Source organism: Serinus canaria, chromosome 25 (genome assembly GCF_022539315.1).
Source record: "Serinus canaria isolate serCan28SL12 chromosome 25, serCan2020, whole genome shotgun sequence".
NCBI classification, from domain to species: Eukaryota; Metazoa; Chordata; class Aves; order Passeriformes; family Fringillidae; genus Serinus; species Serinus canaria.
Window position 1 is genome coordinate 11,523,300 of NC_066338.1, and position 19,105 is coordinate 11,542,404.

General features: G+C 56.1%; 1 protein-coding gene across 8 annotated transcripts in view; it reads left to right on the forward strand.

The window, feature by feature from the left end:
• Positions 1-447: 447 nt before the first annotated feature.
• MEF2D (myocyte enhancer factor 2D) overlaps positions 448-19,105 on the forward strand; it is an 83,580-nt gene continuing 64,922 nt past the window's right edge. For 3 of the 8 annotated variants that reach the window (XR_007780014.1, XM_050984710.1, XM_050984721.1), the window contains exon 1: positions 850-984. The gene's annotated coding sequence lies outside the window, so the exon portion shown is untranslated. Of the gene's footprint in view, positions 525-848; positions 985-11,927; positions 12,071-12,338; positions 12,488-19,105 lie in introns of those variants that run through there. The other 5 variants (XM_050984711.1, XM_050984722.1, XM_050984719.1 and 2 more) reach the window with 5 other exon arrangements.

A 19,105-nucleotide genomic window follows, 5' to 3' on the forward strand; every position in this document is an offset into this window, starting at 1 on the left:
ACAGCTGGCACCTTCACGGGCAGCTGATGGCACCTGTGTAGCTTCAGGGACACCTGGACCCCACCGACCCGCTGTCCTGAGCCCAATCCCCCACGAGAGCTGGTGCAGAGCCCACCGTGCCCCCATCACCCCGGGGCAGCCGCTGTGGCCGCAGGGCTAGGCCGGACGCTCCTGCCCAGCCCGGGAAACACGAGTGGGGCCAGGCCAGCCCCTGAGGGCGGCCGAGGGGAGCTCCGGGCCCAGCACACCCCGCCGCCGGCTGCGATTCCCCGTGCCCGGCTCAGCGCACCGTCGGGCTGACTCGGCCCCGGCCCGGCCCCGCTAGGCCTCGGTTCCCCCCCGGCTCAGCCCCCCTCGGCCCCGGTCCCACCCCGTCCCCCCCGGCCCCGCTCGCTCCCCCCCGCCGCGGCCATTGGCCGCCCGCGCCGCCGCCGCCGCCCCTGACGCTGGGCCGGGCCCGGCCATGGTCGCTCCCCGCCGGCTCCGCCGCAGCCCCGGCAGCGGCCGGTCCGCGCCCCGCTCAGGTGGGTTCCTCCCGCTCTCGCGCTTCTTCGCCGTCGGCTTTTTTTTTTTCCTCTCCTCCTTCTAATTGTTATTTTAAATTATTTTTTATTTCTTTTCACGTTTCGCGATTTCTGGCGCTTACTTCCGAGAACGGCCCCCCCCCCCCCCTCCTTCCCCGGGCGGCCTTGGGGGGGCGCGGAGCCCCGCTCCGCCCGGCGCTGTTTGGGGTGGGGGGAGCGGAGCGGAGGGACCCCCCCGACCCCCGCGCCGCACGGAGCCGCCCCGAGGCGCGGGGATGGGCGGGGGCGGGAGCAGCGGCGGCGGCGGCGGCGGCGGCGGCAGCGGCACATCCTTCCCCCGCGCCCCCCTCCTCCCTCCTCCCCCCTCGGCTTCAAAACAAACCGTCACCAAAATGGTGCAGAGGTGAAGGAGGGAGCGGGAGGAAGAGGTGGCGGCTCGGCCTGGGCGCTGCGGGGACAGGTGAGGGCGGCGCGGGACGCGGAGGGACGCGGGACACGCGGGGGTGCGGGACACGGGGGGATGCGGGTGCCGGGTGCGGCAGACGGGGATGGTCCCGCTGGGTGCTGCCGGTGGGGTGGGGGCAGCGCTGGGGGTCCCCACCCCGCTGCGGGGCGCTGGGCAATGTCCCCGTGGGACCCCCGCGGTGACAGAGCACGAGCCCACCCGCGACACTGCGTCCACCCCGAGTGGGACCCGCTGCGGCCTGGCAGGACGCAGGGAGAAGCAGGGCCCGGCGGATTTCGGGGGTTGGGGGGTGCCGTCCCTGGCAGGACATAGGGTGATGACACAGGAACTGTGGGGGGACCCGCCGGCTCGGCTCCGGGTGCTGGTGGGGGCTGCGGTTTGATTGGCAAGAGCAGATTTTGGGAGAGCCGGCGGTAAATCGAGTCCTGGAGCGTCCATGCCTTGGCCGTGCGCCGGCTCCGGAGCCGACAGCTGGGATTGTTTGTCCGGGGGGGCTCAGCGCCTCGGCTCCATCCCACAGCGGCCCGAGCAGGGTGTCGTGTGGGGCCGAACCGCGTCACTGCTGCCGCGGCCTCCCCGCGGTGCCGAGCGCTTCCTTGGCCGGAGGGACCGGCGATGCTGAGCGGGGATGCGCTGACAGGGCGTCCGGCATCTGCGGCTGTTCGGCATCTGTGACGCCGTTCGACTGCAGCTTATCCCTTCCCTGCAGCTCCCAAACCCCTTTGGCTTTGTCGTTGGTTTTTATTCTTTTATTTATTTGCCTTTCCTCTTCTCAAGCAAAAGAGCAGCATGATCAGTTGTACCACACACACAGCTTTTACCCCTGCACCCGTGGAGCCCCATGGCACCCCCCGCTCTGCACGGCCACCAGCTGGGCTGTCCCCTCCTCCTAATCCTCCACAAGTGTCGGAGCTGCCACGCGGTTTTGGCTAGTGACTCCCCCTTGCTGTGTGCAGGGGTCTGGGCAGGGACAGTGACACCTGTGCTGCTGCAAATTCCCCTGGCACTTCAGCTCTGCCTGCCCCCACCCCGGGAAGGCCTGATCCTGTCCCTCCAAAGCCCCTTCTCCCGCACTGCGTGGCCGTGTATGGGTTTTTGGGCTGGCATTGCTTTGCCAAAGTGGGTGTTTTCAAAACCACTGTCCCAGGACATCCAGCCTGAAGTCCTGCTGCTGATGGGGAAGGGGCTGTGCCAGCCTCAGTGTGACAGGGACACTCACCAGGCCAGGGGTGCAGGTTTTGGGTGTAGGTGGGGGTTATTCTCATTATGTCCTTTCCTTCCCTGAGCTGATTCGGTGCAGGTGGCCCTGGCATAGGAGCACTGAGCTGCCCCTGTCTCTTTGGAGCTCCAAAGCAAGCTGCTCGCCCTGCCCTCAGGATCACTGGAACGGGCTCCGGAAGGTCACAGACCTGTGGATGGGCCTCATGGATCCTCTTTTCCACTCCCACCTTGCCCTTCAGCCCCTGCAGTTGTCGCGGCTCTGCCGAGCTGAGGCATCTGCACTTGTGCTGGCTCCGAGCAGGTGGCCGATGTCCCCGCAGCAGCAGCAGCGGTGGGGGCACCGCTCGGGTTTCGCTGGTGCCTCCGCCACAGCAGGGATTTAACGTGCTCATGTTGAAGGGGCATTAGCTCTGAAGGGACATTAGTTCTCGTGTCAGGTGGCTCAGGGGTTTCGACTCCTGCCCAGGCTCTCCCCCAGCACAAACCGGCTCGGGGGCTCCTCGTGCTGAGTGGTCACATCCCTGTGTGTGAGTCCTGATTAGGGGCTCTTGGGACCTTGGGAAGTGGTGGCTTTGGCAGTAGGTGACCTTGGGCACGTCCCTTTGCTTCCCCATGCTTTGGTGGTGTTCTTGGAAGGGGGAGGTGGTTAAGGTGTTTAATTCCCCCCTCCTCAGTGGTATGGGGCTCCTGGCTCCTCTTGGGAAGTGCAACTGCAGAGCTGGAAAGGGCTGTTGCTATTTTGTGCTGTCCCCAAGTGGGCAGGGCGGAGGCATGGACGGTGCTGGAGTCACCCGGGGTGGATTTTTCCCAGGCTGCCAAGTGAAACAAGTGGGGTCTGAGTCTCATTTAATGCTGCAGCCCTTTACTGTGACTCTGGCAACATAAAGGAGCCTAAATATGGTCATAAACTGCATCCACTTCAAGGTCCCTTCGTGCTGCCAGGGCAGTCTCACTGCGGCTTTGTGAGAAGGAGAACAAAGCCGAAAGTGTCGGACGAAAAGTACGGGAGCGGGACCCAGCTGCCGTGTGCTGGAGCTGCCCGGCAGGGAGGTGTCACTGCTGGTGCAGGCCCTGGCTCACCAGGGAAGGATGGCTGTGTGGGTGGGGGGAGATGCTGCTTGGCACATCCCGAAGGAGCAGGAGGGCTTCAGCTAGGTGTGGAGGGCTCAGCTATGAGCTATGCATCTAACACCCTGGGCGAGTCATTTGAACCTAAAAAAGCCTCTGTGGTGAGGGGCAGAAATTGGTTTTCCCTTTTTTTTTCCAAGCCAGAGTGCATGCCAGGGTCAGGTTGGCATCGCCTGGAGTGTGCTGGGAGGAACCCACCATGGGGTGCTGCGTGGCATCTCCTCTGTGATGGATTGCAGGGATGTGGCCTTTTTGGGAGTGAAGGGGAAAGAGGCAGCGGGGTGTGGGTTGGTTGCTGACATTGACTCCGCTGCCCCGGATCACCTCTGCCCCACTGGGTGCCCCCAGCAGTGGTGGTGAGATGCCATGTGGAGCTGTGATGGTGTGAGCTGGCCTGTAAGGTGGTGCCTGAGGCTCAGGAAGTGAGCAGGCAGCATCCCATTAAATCCTGTTAATGCCCGGGAGTGCACATGGAGGTGACCCAAGGCACGGTGAGCTGCACAGGCGGCGGTGGGGCTGCCGTGTCGATGCTGTGCCGGACTTCCCCATCTGCAAGCAGAGCTAAAAATATCACCCTGCCTCACCCCGCCGCCGTCCCATCTGTTCGGAGGGTGAACTCCTCAGGCCAGGGGCTCTTTCTTATTTTTATCGCTATTTTGGCAGTTCCTGGCGGCTGAGCCGTCCCGGGTTCAGAGGTGACTCTATTGTAGATGACAGTGCTGCTCCCGGGAAGGTTCGGCTCTGCTGCTGAGCAGAGAGCAGAGTGAGGAGGAGGAAGGGGAGGAGGAGGAAGGCTGGGGAGGCACAGCACCGTGTGGCACGGGGTGAGCGCTGGGTGCCCCTGGCTGTGCTTGCCTTCCCCTTGTGCCAGCAGGACTGTGGGGTGCATCACCCCCTCACCTCCCCCCAGCACTGTCTGGGACTTCACTCGATGTGACTCTCAGAGGTTTGGTTTTGTTTTTTCCTTTCCTTTTTTCCTCTAATCAGAGAAGCTTTCAATAAAAAGCTGAGATTTGTTAATCACTTTGTTTGATCAGAGCTCAGGCAGTGCTGAAGACCTCTAGGTTTTTCCCTCTGCCTGTGTGAGCAGCAGTTTGCTTTTGCTTTCAAGATGGATCTCGCCGTCTGCCTGCCAGCAGCTCTGCCTCCCCGGATCTGTCGGTTTGCATCTTGCACTCCACTTTGCTTTGCTTGTGGTTCTTCTTTAATTTTTCTTTTCCCCTCACTCTTGGTGTCTCCCCACTGTAGCTCCCCACTGCTTGCAAAACAGACAAGAGCCCGCATCCTTTAAAAAATCCTAAAAAAGTGCCCATGTGAAGAGCAAAGGTTTGATAAATACTCCAGTTTGGAGTGATTTATTTTGGGGAGGTGGATCTAGGTCTGCTTTCTCTTAAATGGGGACTCAGAAGATGGGGGACTTGGGTCTCTGAGCTGCATGGGAACATTTTTTTGGGGAAACTTGGCCTGTTTTTGTGTGGCTGGAGAGACACGGCAGCTGCTCCGTGATTCCCAGGCTGCTTCTTAGCCATAGGTGAGCACCTTCCTCTATAGAAAAGAAGGCAATGACACGAGGTGGGCATCAGTGTCAACCAGAGGGCTCTGCTCATGGTGAGATGCCCTGGTTGTGGTTGACTGCTGGAATGCTGGAGCAGCTGCTGGGGCCTGTTCCCAGTGCTGGGTACTGCCATGTTGCCTAGTGGGACTTCAGATGGCTCCGTGCCCCTCCAGTCCCCAGCAGAGCAGGTGTGTGCTGCTGCTCTTGTGCTGTGTGTCCTGCTGCATGGTGAGGACAAGCTGGAAGGACAGGATGGTGCCTGTGCTGGGATGTGCCAGGCTCCAGCCACCACCCAGGAGCCACCGTGGTGTCCCACACCGAGGCAGCCGGACTGGGCCGTGCTGGGGCTGAGCAGGACATGTAGGATTTCCCAGATTGCCATCAGCCCTTGGTTCTCCTGGAGACAGCAACGGCCCTGCCCGTGGCTGTGTGTGAAGGGGGTGAGCAGCACCCCAGCCTGACCCTCCTTGCTGTGAGTGACCAGCAGGAGTTGGAATGCAGAGGTGGGCAGCTGAGCCCCTGCCATCTGTGCTGGCTGTGCCCTGTCAGCCCAGTGCTGCTGGCACAATGACTCAAGGTCAAAGCCGAGCACGGTGGCTCTGGGCTGCTGCTGGCGCTCCCACCTCCTGTCCTGAGTCAGTGGTGGTTGGGGTTGGAAAGGGGGTAATTAAGTGACCTATTTCTGGGCAGGGAGGAAGAGGAGGAGGAGAAGGAATGGTTTCTCTTTCCAGAGCTTCAAACAGCTTGCTGCAAGCGTCCGGCACAAACCCCAAACCGCTTCCAGGAGGAGGTGCCTGCAGCCCCCCCAGCTGGGGTGCTTGGGGCATGGGTTGGGAGCTGGGGGCTCTGGGGAAGGGTGACCTCCCACTGCAGCACTGCTGTTGCATCAGCCTTTTTTTTTTTTTTGGAAGGAGGCAGGACAAATCCGTGGCTCCCAAATTATTTTTTTACCTTTTTTTCCATCCCCAAAAAGTAGTAATGAGATTTGGGAAGTGGCACCTGCCTGTGGGGCCAGGTCCTTGATCCGAGCCCACCCCAGGGCTGCCAAAGGATCTTCTTAGGATTTCTAGTGGGATTTCTCCTTCTCCTCTCTTCCTCCTTCTGCCATAGGGGGATTATCAGCATCTACTGTGTGATGGATCCTGCAGCTCATGGCCCCGGGGGAGCTGGGACTGTTGGCCTGGGGGTACCTGCTCTGGAGCTTCAGGTGCAAGGTTTTATTGATGGATATAAGCAGTGGTTATAAATAGCCCTGCTTGGAAGTTTTCATCTTTTTTAAATGGAAGTGCCTTTTGGAACAAAGTGACTTTCCTCCATCCTTTTCGAAAGCATCTTTTTTCTCTTCTTATTTTGAAGATGAAATTTTTCTTTTTACTCTTAAATTTTTCCTTTCTGATTTTTGGAAGGCTTCGGGGAAAAATTGCTAGGCGCCATACCCAGGAACACATCCCATGTCGTGCAGGTGGGGAAAATATGTGGGGTCAGATTCATCTGGTTTGGTTTTCCTTAAAAAGGAAATTGAGAATTGGAAATGTTCATGGCATCAGTGAGAATTTTCTATCGAAACAGACAAAATCTGAGGGGCAGGAGTTTGCTTAAACCTGCTACATCAAGTGTAAAAAAAAATAGAAGTTAAGTAAATTAATTGGATAAAGAACTTCTGTTCAGTAAAAGACTGGCAACATTTCTGGGTTTCTGTCTGGAATTTTTCAGTTGTAAAACCTGAAATCCTCCCCCACCCCTAGCAGTAACCTTGAGACATGGTGCCGGAGCAGGAGTTTCCACTGGCAGGGAAGAAAAAAATTACAATAAAGAATGTGGACAAATTATTTTGACTGACCAGGCTTTTTTTATTTTGCACAGGCAGTCACCAAGACTGTCCTGCCCTGCAGCTGCTGTGCTCAGTGCTGGGAGCAGGAGATAACTGAGGGTCTGGGGCAGGGAATGGCAGGGATTGGGCTCCAGGCATGGGTGCTTGGTGGCATCCATGGGGAAGGACCTTCTGGGACAGCCAGAAATGAGTGGTTTTCACCCATTTTGGGTATACAGAGGCAGAGTGGCTGTGTGTTTGTGTAACTACAGGTGAGGGCTGAGCTGTCGTGCTTTGTCCAAATATCGTGACAAATGTCCCCATGGAGCTGGTACCCACCCAGGCTTCTTGCTGGCATCTGAGTGAGCTGCCAGCCCTGGGGGGAGCAGCCACTTTGTCTGAATGCCAGTGGCTGGGCATGGTGTCCATCCCTGGGCTACAGTGTCCTGTGGCACCCGTGACACCTCCTCTGGGTGGGCACCCTGGAGCTGCTCGGCTCGATGATGGGTGGCAGGTTGGGGTGGCTGAAGACCTCACAGTTTGTGAAAATCCTGGTGTTGCTGCAGCCTGGCTCTGCCACAAGCACCCTCCTCCTGCTGGGAATTCCTGCAGGAGCTCTGGCTTTGGCTCTGTCGGACACAGAGCCTGACATGTGGTGCTTGGACTGGTTCAGAATTTGCTGGAAGAGCCATGGGGGAAAGGAAGGTGTTTGTGTGTCACCACGTGTTTCTGGTGCTGGCACCACTGGGGAGGTCATGGAGGTGAGGAGGTGCCTCTAGGCACAGTTATCACAGACTCATGGAATGGTTTAGGTGGGAAGGGACCTTAAAAATCATCTCATTCCAACCCTTGGGTTTGTCCCAGGGGGTAAACCACTTGTTCCCTGGAGACTTGTCTCTGCCGCTAGGAAAACCCTGTGATAGCAGCAAATTTATTTCAATAACTGGAACAGGATGTGGAAGGGTTGGGTGAAGGCAGGGCTTACCTGGGTGTGGGGCAGTTTTCCATGGAGTATTTCAGTGAGGAGCAGCATGTGGGATCTCATGGACAGCGTGTGCATGCCAGCTCTCCTCTGAGAGCATGCACCAGCGTGGGGGCTCTGGGAAGGGCTCAGGGGGTCGGGATGCAGCCAAACTCAGGCCTTATCTCAGCCTCATCCCTTGGGTGATGCTCTCCCAGAGAGCTCCATGTGCCACTGGACGTCTGGCTTTGCATGAGATGAGGAGGATTTGACGCCCCATCTCCAGGCTTTGAAGCACAGGGATCAATCACGTATCCATCCTCAACCTTCCCTGACTCCACGGCCGTCCTTCCCACGCGCCGGCAACGAGCCACCGGGAAAACTCGCACCTCTCGGCTCGCTCGCTCAAAAATATCCCCAGTCCTGCATGGATGCTCTGCCAAGATGGGGAGTGGAGCCTGCGCTGCCTCTTAGCAGAAATCTGTCACCTTGCTCGGCGGTGGGGAGGCTGGGAGGGAGGCTGGGATCTGCCGAGCGCTGAGCCCCGGCGCTTTCGAAAATAGAAGCAGAACAAATGGTTGGAGCAAGATGCTGGTGGTGAAGGCAGCCAAGGCCTCTTCCTGCGGCAGCTGGTGGCTGCTTCTTGCTCCTCCATCAATCCTCTCCCCAGAGCTGGCATTTCCTTGTGGGGGGAGAGGTGAACATCTGGCTCTTGGAGCGGCCTGGGGTGCAGCGATGCTTTCTTGGGTTCGGTGTGGCGCCCTGGGGTTTGGCACAGATGAGCTTTGAGTGAGCTGTGAGGATGACAGGGCAGGAGGGGATTCAGTCGGTGTGAGATAAGGAGATGGTCGGGTGGCGCCAGTTCCTGGAGGGACTTTGTCCCAAAACAGCGGGACAGGTGCTGGGTTGAGCTGCGGGCACGCCGGCACGGCGTGACAGCAGGTGCTGACCTGGTGTCCGACAGCTGAGCACGGAGCTGCTGTGCCTGCTCCCGTGGGAGGGGTGGGGGTCCTGGTGGGGTGAGTTCCTCGGGGCTCCTCGGGGCTCCCGGGGGTCGTGGGAGCTGCTGGAGAAAGGCCAAAGGCTGGGATCCTCCTGCTTCCCATGGGCTTTGCTCTGGAGGGGACAAAGCCGCCTGTCCTCGTGCCAGCCACTGGCACCCAGGAGAGGAAAATGGTGAGCCCAGCTCTCAGCACAGACTGAGAGAATTTGGAAAAGTCCTGGTAGTTGCCCTCAGGTCTTTCAGCTTTAGGGCCAGATGTGAGTGTGTCCTTTAGCGAGCAGGATTTCACAGCTGCCTTTGTACTGGAGAGAGCTGCTCCAACTGGACGAGGTGGAAGTGGGAAGGTTAGGAAGATGCTTTCCTTATGGGAAGATGCTCTTGCCTTGTCCTTTCCAGGGGAGAGGACCAGCCACGGTGAGCTCAGCATCTGCCTGGGTGACCTTCAGCGCCTTTGCTTGGAGAGAGAGGCTGCTTTGCATGTCCTCTGCCCTGCCAGCAGCACTTGCACCGAGCATCGGGGTCTTTTTGTTATGCAAATGAAGCTTTGGTTTTAGCTTCTCAGAGATAAATACCTCTGAGGCTAAATTTGGAGCTCGGGGCACTGCTGAAAGTGCCCTGATGGCCCAAGGCCTGACAGGTCAGATGCTGAAGGTGGTAGTTTGGGTGTTTGGCTCCTCTTCGGGCACGGAAACAAAACAGTTGCGATATTTTTTCCACCGAGGTTCTACAAGATTTTTTGCAGCAAGGAACAAGCACCTTGAGTCCTGCTGGGAGGTCCTTGGCACCTGCTGTGCACCTTGAGTCCTGCTGGGGGGTCCTTGGCACCTGCTGTGCACCTTGAGTCCTGCTGGGGGGTCCTTGGCACCTGCTGTCCCCCCGCACTGGAGTTCCCACTTTTGCAGTGATGGGCTGTGGTTTTATTTAGGCTTTTGGAGCTCAGGAGACCCTTTTGTCCCAGCCTCACGCTGCCCTTCGAGGATCCTCACTGAGCTGTGCCCAGGCACCAGGGCTCAGTGCAGGACTGAGGCAGTGATATCTCAGTGTCCCTGACACTGGCCACCTGGGTTTTGTGGTCAGGATCTCTCCCCCACCTCTCAGAGAGGCTGAGGGATGCAGGCTACATGGCCAGAGGATGCAGTGCCAAGTGCCATGCCCCAGACCAGAGCTTTTTCTCACCTCCCCACTGGTGTGTGGTGTGGACCTGGCATCCCCAGGGGCAGTGTGGCTTCCTTTGGGACCCCATGAGTCCCTGGCAGCTCGTCTCTCTTGTGATGGGGTCATGGGCCGTTGGTCGGGGTTTGGGCAGAGGTGTTTGTGTATGGTTTTATTTTTATTTGTGCTTCTTTCGGAAATTTTTCGTCACAGCAGGTGCCGGTTCAGTGCCTGGCAGTGGGGCTGCCAGCGGGGTGGAAACGTGGCTAAAACTGGTTGGGCTTCTGTTCATACAGTTTTGCTATTTCTGGGCCACAGGAGAGCTCGAGCTCCCTGGGGTCTGCGGGGGGCTGAAGCCATCAGGTTCCTGGTTCATCCCTCCTGTGGGGTCACAGGTCACCTAGCAGCCTGAAAACTCACAGACATCAGCCCAGGGGCTCTCTAGGGCTGAACCAAGGTGGTGTGACCTTAAGAGCACCCAGAGGTGTCTCATGGCCTGTCAAAAACACGGGCAGTGGTGGGTTTTATTCCAACAGAGCGCTGGACAGGAGCACAGGGTCTCCCGCGTGCTGCTCACAATGGGATACCTTGGGACCTGCAGGTGGAAAGGAAAAGTGGTAGGAAATAGAGGTAAAAAGGGAGGGCAGCTCTTTTGGAGCTGCTGCTTTGCAAAGTTTTGGCATTGGCTGCGTGCTGAGCTGTGGAGGGCTGGGCTAAGGCCCCCCCCCAACAGGGTGGTCCTGCTCAGGGGCACCTTGGGTTCCACAAGGTTTTCTGGGACATTTAGGACTTGTCACTGCCTCCTGGCAGGGTGGCAGCCTGCATCCCCCAAAGCCCTGTGGGGTCTGGAGTGCCCATGCCCAGGGAAGCTCTGTGTCAGCAATGCCCCAAAGTGGGTACTCTGGCCAAGGCACAGGAGCAGGTCCCCATTCCAGGGAAGAGAAGGCTCCAAGTGAACCTTAGGGCCCTTTCCAGTGCCTAAAGGGCTTCAAGTGAGCTGGAGATGACTTTGGACAAGGGCATGGAGTGACAGGACAAGGGGATAATGGATTCACACTGACAGAAGGCAGGGTTAGGTGGGATATGGGGAAGAATTTCCTCCCTCTGAGGGTGGTAAGACCCTGGCAGAGGTTGCCTAGGTTACCCCATCCCTGGAAGTTCCAAAGGCCAGGTTAGACAAGGCTTGGAGCGACCTGGTCTAGTGGAAGGTGTCCCTGACCGTGGCAGGGGTTGGAATGAGAACATCTTTATGGTCCTTTCCCACCCAAACCATTCCATGATTCCATGATCCCCTGCATCCCTTCAGCTGTGACATGGCGCTGCTCCTCCAGCCTCTGCTGCCCAAGCAAAGGTGCTGTCTTGGTTCTTTTCTTTTTTTTTAAATTCTTTTTTTCCCTAAAAATGCATTACCAGTGCAGCTCATCCATATTTCCACCACCTTCTCCCTCCTGTTCTCGCGCTGAAGTCTATAATGCTGAAATTATAGCATCCCCCTCGTCACCATGGCAACGCTCAGGGATGTATTTAAAAAAAAAAAAAGACCAGAAGCCCTCCAAGGATTATGACTTCAGTGAGGGATCAGGCTGGAGGGGAATCTGGGTCACGGCTGGAGCAGGCTTTTCTTCCAGCCTGTCTTCAGTAATTCCCCTCAGAGCGCCCGGGGCTGCGTCAGGGCAGGGCAGGGCAGAGCTGCCACTGGCACCCATGGGTGCCCTCCAGGGGGTCCAGCTGCTCTGGGGGGTGCTGCCTCCCTCTCTGTGAGCCTGCTTATTGCCCACATACACTCTGGGAATGAGCATCCTCTGCAAGCTCAGGGTTCCCACCCAGTACTGAGGTGTTTCAACCAAACCTTTTTGATTCCCAACGCGTGGTGCCTGCAGGAGTGCCAGAGCCTCGCTCCCCCTCCACCCTGCTTTGTGCAGTGCAAGCTTTCTCTCTCATCCCCCAAAATAAACCGGACTTTTTATATATATATTTTTTTTTACTCCTCTTCTTCTTTTTATTTTTTTTTTCCTCCCTTTTTCCACACCCCCAGAGCCGCTGTTGCTGGTGGCAGGGAGCCCAGACTCTGTAGGAACTCAGAAATGCTGCGAATCCAAGCCCTGGCTGCCCTCTCAGTTTCGCAATCCTTTGGAAGGGGGGAGAGAGAAGGAATAAAACGGGAGGGGATTTTTTTTTCTTTATTAGAGATTTATAGACTTTCCCACCAGTAGGGACAAGGAGCTGGAGCCGAGCGGTCAATTTCCTGCAGTAAGTTTCCAACACTGCTCCTCTCTGGCCACTGCAAAACCCTCTGCAGCCTCTCCTCTGGTGGGTTGGGTTGGTTAAATTTTTGGAAAACCATTGGAAATGCTGGCCTTTCCAGTGCTGGGGGGGTTGGCAGGGTTAGGGGCTGCTGATGTGGGGGGTGGTGGTGCAGCTCAGTGGGCCAGCACCTCCCATGGGCTAGGTGATGCTAAGGGCCAGGAAAAATCAGCTCAGGTGGTGCTTTTTGAGCAATTAAAGCCTTTTTTCTACCTGTTTTTTGGTTGCATGTGAACCCTTTGGCTTGGGCTTCGTGGTGGTGCCTGAGAGCTGCTCATGGCTGCTGCTCCCTCCAGCCAGCTCGGTGCTGCTAGGGCACGTTCCCTGCTGTCCTCATCCCCCGCAGCCATTTGGCCTCTTGAGGTTTGTGGTCCATTTATTTTTAGGTAATTGCAGTGTCCGGGCGTGGAGAGGCCGGTCGGTACCACGCAGCCGGACAAGGGAGGGGTTTGTTGGCCAGTTATATTTTAAGCAGTTGGTTTCTTACAGGCGTGAGCTTGTGCAGCTCCTTGCTCTGGTGTGGAGGGGCCCAGCCAGTGCCACGGTGGCTCCTGTCCCCACAGATGCCACTTAATCCGTGCCTGGTGCTGGGCATGGGGCAGGGTGTGAGGGTTCGGGTCCTGGCCCCTCTCTGCACCCTCATGCAGGATCTGACCCTCTGCCAGTGCTCTTGCTGGAGGAAAATATCCTCCCTTAAGCTGTGCCTGGATGAGATCTGAGTGCTGGCAGCTCTGCTCCCAGTATCCAATGATTAATGGGATTAAATTGGTGCCCCTAGTGAGGTTGTTTTATTTTGCATCTGGTTTTCTCAAGACTTTTTCAGCAGGGGGAGGCCGGGGCCATGTCGCGCTGAGATCTGATTAGATAAGGGAGAGCTGCCTGTGAACAAAATTCCTACCGGATAATTATTTATACCTCCATGTGCGTCACTAATAAACATCTGGACCTGCTCCAAACATCTTCATTTGATTTGTTTTGTAGTCTCTCAACAGGGATGTTTCTCAGCTCCCCACCTCCCTCTTGTCGCATGGCTTTTGAGGACTTGGCTGAAATGAGGGGTGGGTTTGAGCAGTTGCCCCCCTGCTCGTGGGACAGGGCTGTCCCCCAGCACCAGCCTTGCTCACCCATTTCCCCCTGGGCATTAGCACTCTTGGGACTGGCTTAGCAAATTCCCACTCCTAGGTGCCTGTGATGGGGCGACAGTCACGTTGCCCTTTCTCAGAAGGAGAAAATATGTGGTGTTGGTGGTTGAAGAAAAAAATATGAGTGGTCAAAACAAGCCAAAAAGCAACCCCAGATGTGTTGCCTTCTATTTTAAACATCCTCGTTTGATTTGGGGGCGAACCAGACTCCTGACCTTTCGGAGCACGTGGGGCTGGCAGTCACGCCAAGCTCTCCCAGGCCAGGGCTGACTTCTTGCTCTGTTTGTGCAGAGCCAAGAAATTACTATTAATAACTTTCCCTGAATGAGAGCTGAGTACCTGCTTCCCCGGGGCTCCTTGGAAGGCTCCGGCTTGGGCGGATAACATCAAGAGTCATTATGAACGGGACTGAGAGCATCGGGCGCAGCTGGGATGCAGATGGGAAGGGACTGATGTGGGAGGGGAGAGATGAAGGAAGCCTCTGGCTGGATGTGAAGCGCCTTGGGCAGGGCTTGCAGGCGCCACGAGCCGTTTTTTGTGCGTTCCTCCATCCTTTTTACAGCCCTGGCCCCTCTTTGCATGAATGCGATGCGAAAACCATCCCGAGTGGCTGGAGCCAGCGGCGAATGCCAGCTCCATCCGTGTCGGCTGTAATCTGTGTCTCACCTCTGCTGGGCTCTCAGGAGAAAAAATAAATAAATAAAAAAGTTTCAGTGCTGCACCCAGCCTTAATCTCTTTAAACTGTATTTCGCTAATCCTTCATTAGGATCTCATTGTGAGCTTGTTATCCCGTTAGGGCTGAGCCGTGCGTGGTGGCGCCCGCCGAGCTGGGTGGGAAGGGGCTGCCTTGGCCCTGCCGAGGCCACGTGCTCCACCAGGATGTGCCAGCAGCACCAGCCAGGTGGGCTCAGCTCCGTGGGGATGGGTGCCTGTGCTCTGTGCTGCTGCTGAGGTGGGGTGGGTGCTGGGTGGTGCCGGGCGCTGGTCTTTGGTGTGAGCTTTGTTTCTGCTTCTGTTTGCCTTCCCATCCGTTCCTTGATGTGCCCATCAGGAGTCTTGGAGCTGGGGAGGGGGGGTGTCATGTAGAAAGTGCTGCTTTTGGTTTGTACCAAGGCTTTGTCAGTCTGTAGTTGTTTCTGGGAGCACCTGCAGTGCTGGGACCGGGCACCAAGGGCAGGGTTTTAGCTGGGGTTGTTATCCTGGAAGCTGGCAGGAGGTGATTCCAAGGGATCACCAGGAGCAGGGTGTGCACTGATTCCCCCTTCCCACTGCCACGGCAGTGTTAGAGAAGGGCATCAGTTGGACCCAGCATGGGCAGGCAGATTCCTTCCTTCAGTGAGAGCTGCTCTCCTGCTGGCAGGCTGCGCTGGTGCTGTCCCCTGTCTCAGCCTTGGCACCTTCCCCTCCACACAGGGACCGTCTCAGGGTGGCTGGCAATGACAACAGCCCTGCAGCACCCTGAGGGCTGGGATACCTGCAGGCCATGTGTCGTGGTTTGAGAGGAAATGAAGTTTTTTTGTGATGGTGTGGTCAAGCCAATCGGTGTTCAGATTTCTGGAAGTCCTTGGAGGAGGAGAGTAGCTGGAGAAGTGGGATGTCCACCCTGCTGGGTGATGGAGCTGGGCTGAGCCGTGCAGGCTGCGCTGGCCCAGAGCAGGAGATGGTCTGCAGAGCGGTGCAGAAAGCAAAACAAAACCCACACACCCACACATTCCCACAAGCACACAGGCAGTGAGCAGGCAGGAGGGGATCTGCCGGCAGCCAGAGTCGAGGCTCGAGTTAATTTGGTGGAAAATGAAAACCATTGCGGCGAGCGAGAAGGTTCCTGCCTTTTCTTTTTCCTTCCTCAAAGAAAACATTAGGTGGGATTTTTACCTTCCCCAGGTTTTGTTTCGTGCAGAAATGTGGCTCTGAAGAGGAGCCTGGTGGTTAAAAGAGTTGCTGCCTGTTTTGTACTTTGCTGCCCGGCCTCCTCCCTGCTGGAAGGTCTCGTGGGCACGTGTGTCACCACGTCCTTGTCCACTTCTGCTGTGGGTCGAGGGAGGGAGGTGGCTCCTGTGACATTGCTCAGTGAGTGACAGTGAACTTGGCTCTAAGCCTGCACGTGGCTTTGCCCGAGAGCCTTGGCTGATGTAAATTAATGCACGTTTATTTGCCTCCACATTGGGGAGCAGCTCTGCAGGCCGTGTTTTGGGCAGTGCTGGGGCACGAGGGCACAGTGAGGGGCTTGTGGCATCGTTCACCTTCAGGAGATGGGGTCTGTGCAGGGAACCCTGCTGCTCAGATTCTGGGTGTGGGACTGACAGACTGGTTCTGGCTGGGGCTGGGGTGGTGCTGTACCTGTCCTGCTCCCCCTGAGGGGCTTCCCCTCTCCACCAGAGCGCCTTGGAATTGTGAAGTATTGTGAGATAAGATTTATGCTGGCTTTCATCTTCCCATCATCTTTCTATCTTTCCTCACCTTTCCAGAGAATGAGGATAGTGAAGTCCAGGAGGACTGGATCCCTGGGATTCACTCTCCTTGCCTGGGTTTTGCAGCCCTTTGGGGTGCTCCTGTCAGGGCTTGGCTGTGGCTGTGCTGCCCCACTCCCTGTGGCTGGGAAGGTAGAGCTTTTCCAAATGCCTCTCTCCCCTTTTCCTGTGCCTATAATTAGCCCTGGCTCCCCGCCACCATATACTGTACAATCCTGGAAAGAGGTCATGGCTTTGCTGAAATTCTTGGGAACAGAGCTGCCTTTGCAGCTGGGAAAGCAGTGCAATTTCCAAGCAGATAAGAAATAGGGCAAATGCAACTGTTCCCTGCTGTAATTTATGGGCTCTGGGGATGGCATCCAACGGCCTCCTCCCTCCTCTGGCTCTCCACGTGCTTGGGAGAGTCTGGGTGGGTGAAGAGGTTCCAGCTGGTTCCCAGCTCCAGTGTCCTGTCCAGTAGTGGTGGATGAGGAGGGTCCTGTCTTCTCCTGGACTGCTGGGTCTGGTTTTCCCCTTCTGCTGGATCCTGTGGAGGTCTTGCCCAGGACTGGAGAAGGAAACAAACACATTTTTGGGTGTGTGTGGTCCTTTTCAGTTCTAAAACTTCTCATTTTTGTGAACTTCCCCAGAATGGAACTTCCTTTGCAGCAGGAAAAGGATCATCTTCTTGACCTTAAAGGTCTTTTCCAACTGAAATGATTCTGTAATTCTGTGATTACACGATCTCTGGGCAGGTGAGGAGTAGGACTTGGCTTTTCTTCCAAGGAGAGCAAAGCCCACAGAAGCAGAAGGGCCTGCATTGGCATGGAAGGGTTTTCCCACCTCCAAATCCTCCTGTGCAAACTGGTGAAAAACTCAAAGTGAAAAGAGTATTTTGAAAAGAGAAAACTGCCCTCTTCAGAAAAGAGACAGAAACACAGCAAAATCCCCTGGTCAGAAGTTTCCCAAAGTTTTGCTGTTGTTTCATTGCCCCTGTACAGTTGTTCTGCGAAAAAAACAGGATAAATCCACCCCAAAAGGGCAGGATTGGAGAGCAAGGACTTGAGTTTCCATACCAGCTGGGACTCCACATGTGCTGTATCCCCCTGGCAGCATCCTGCTGCTGAGCCAATTGTCCCTTTCCAAAGGAGAGATTAGCTAAAAAAATCAGGAGATTAAAAAGCAAAACACTTTCCATTTGTTGTAATTGGCTTCTGGGCCAGTGAGCTGCTTCCCTTCCCTTCCCTTCCCTTCCCTTCCCTTCCCTTCCCTTCCCTTCCCTTCCCTTCCCTTCCCTTCCCTTCCCTTCCCTTCCCTTCCCTTCCTTCCCTTCCTTCCTCCTTCCCTGTCCCTTCCTTCCCTTCCTTCCTCTTCCCTTCCCTTCCCTTCCTTCCCTTCCCTTCCCTTCCTTCCCTTCCTTCCCTTCCTTCCCTTCCCTTCCCTTCCCTTCCTTCCTTCCCTTCCCTTCCTTCCCTTCCCTTCCCTTCCCTTCCTTCCCTCCTTCCCTTCCCTTCCCGTCCCTGTCTCCCTTTTCCCTTCCCTTCCCTTCCCTTCCCTTCCCTCCGTCCTTCCCTTCCCTTCCCTTCCCGTCCCTTCCCTTCCCTTCCCTTCCGCTGCCTTCCCTTCCCTTCCCGTTCCCTTCCCCATTCCCTTCCTTCCCTTCCCTTCCCTCCCTTCTCCCTTCCCTTCTTCCTTCCCTCCCTTCCCCGTCCCTTCTCCCCTTCCCTTACCCCTTCCCTTCCCCTTCCCTTCCCTTCCCCTTCCCTGGGGAAGAAGCAAAACCGAGGGTGCTGGGGGTCCTGGTCCCCTTTGACAGCCCCATGAGTTTTTCTGTGATTCCAAGACAAGACTTGATAAACCCTTTATTAACTTGTTAATTTATCTTATTTTATTGTATTTTCATTTTCTTTATTTATTTTATTTTATTTTATTTTTCTATTTATTTTATTTTAATTTTCGTATCTTTTATTTTATTTTTATTTTATTTTATTTTATTTCCTATGTTATATTTTCTTTTACTTTTATTTTTATTTGTATTTTGCATTTGCTGTTACCAGTATGCTCAAACTGCTCAAACTGGGAACAGGATTTGGGATTTGGAACTGTCAGAGGAAGGTGATGCTCGCACTGGCCATGGAGGTTTTATTGCCCCATGGGGGGAGCACAGGACATTCTCCTGTGGATCCATGCTGCTCAGTTGCCTGATTAACCAAATTAGGCAGAAATCTCATTTATTTTTTCAGTGTAGGTGCCTGTGAACCCCCTTCTGCTCCCCCCTTGCAGTGGAGTACGTGGGGGGTGGTGTAGGAGTTGCTGACGACGGCACCGAATGTGTGTTTCTCTGCACCTCGCTGGGGAGAAATATTTTAATCTTTTTTTGTTGTTGTTTTTTAGGGTTTTTTGTGGGTTTTTGTTTTTTATTTAAGTAGTGGATCTGAAGTTTGGGGAGTAAGCACCTTCCCCACAGAGATTTGCCAAGGATGTGAAGGGAGCTGGGGCTTGAACTGGGAGATTTGGGTAACCCTGAGGATGATTTTGTCTCTGGCTCAGGGTTTTTCCCTGCTGGGTTTTCAGAGGCAGCTGGGTGGCAAAGCCTTGCTCCACCAGGATGTGACACCTGCTCTTCTGGATGCAGCCCTGCAAAGATCTGTGCTCAGCCATGGGACTGTGAGTGTGTGTGAGGCGTCAGGGTTGCACGCTGCCTGGGGGTGAGCACCCTTTCTGCTCCCCAAGGCTGAGCAGCCCTGGCTCTGGCTCAAATGGGGTCTGTGCCAGGTGATTTTCCAGCTGCTTGCAGGGCTTTCTCTGCTGCAGCTGCTGCCCATGGCTGGCACTGCTGGCAGGGTGCAGGAGGGGCTGTTAAGGGGTGCTGGAGGCAGAGCCCTGGCCATGGCTGGCTCCACTCTGGACACACCAGAGGGGCTGCAGCACAGCCCAGGATGGAGTGTGAGCCTGCCAGTGCTGGTGTTTGACAGCAGCCCCTCTCCTCCCCACAAGGAGCTCTCTTCAGTGGTTTGCAGGTTGCCCTTACAGACAGCTTACAAAAAGCTCTCAGCCTCCAGCAAGGCTGCAGGGCTGGGTTGGGATGGGGAACAGCAGCAAGGGATAGGTGGAGGTTTTTCTGGTTCCCCCTACCTCACATGTGCCCACCTCCTCCTTCTGCCTTTGCAGTGCTGTTGGAAGGGATTTGGGGGCTCATCTGGCAGCCCAGGCTGGGAAAGCCCTCTGCCAGCCCAGCATGTCAGCCAGTTGCAGCTGAGAGGTGTCTCAGGAGCTGCTACCACCTGTCAGAGCAGGGAGGTGGATGGGCTGGAAGTTTTGGACACGGGTGCTCGTGTTTGTTTGGTTTCCATGGGGAGAGGCCAGGCCGAGTGACCGCTGGTACCCT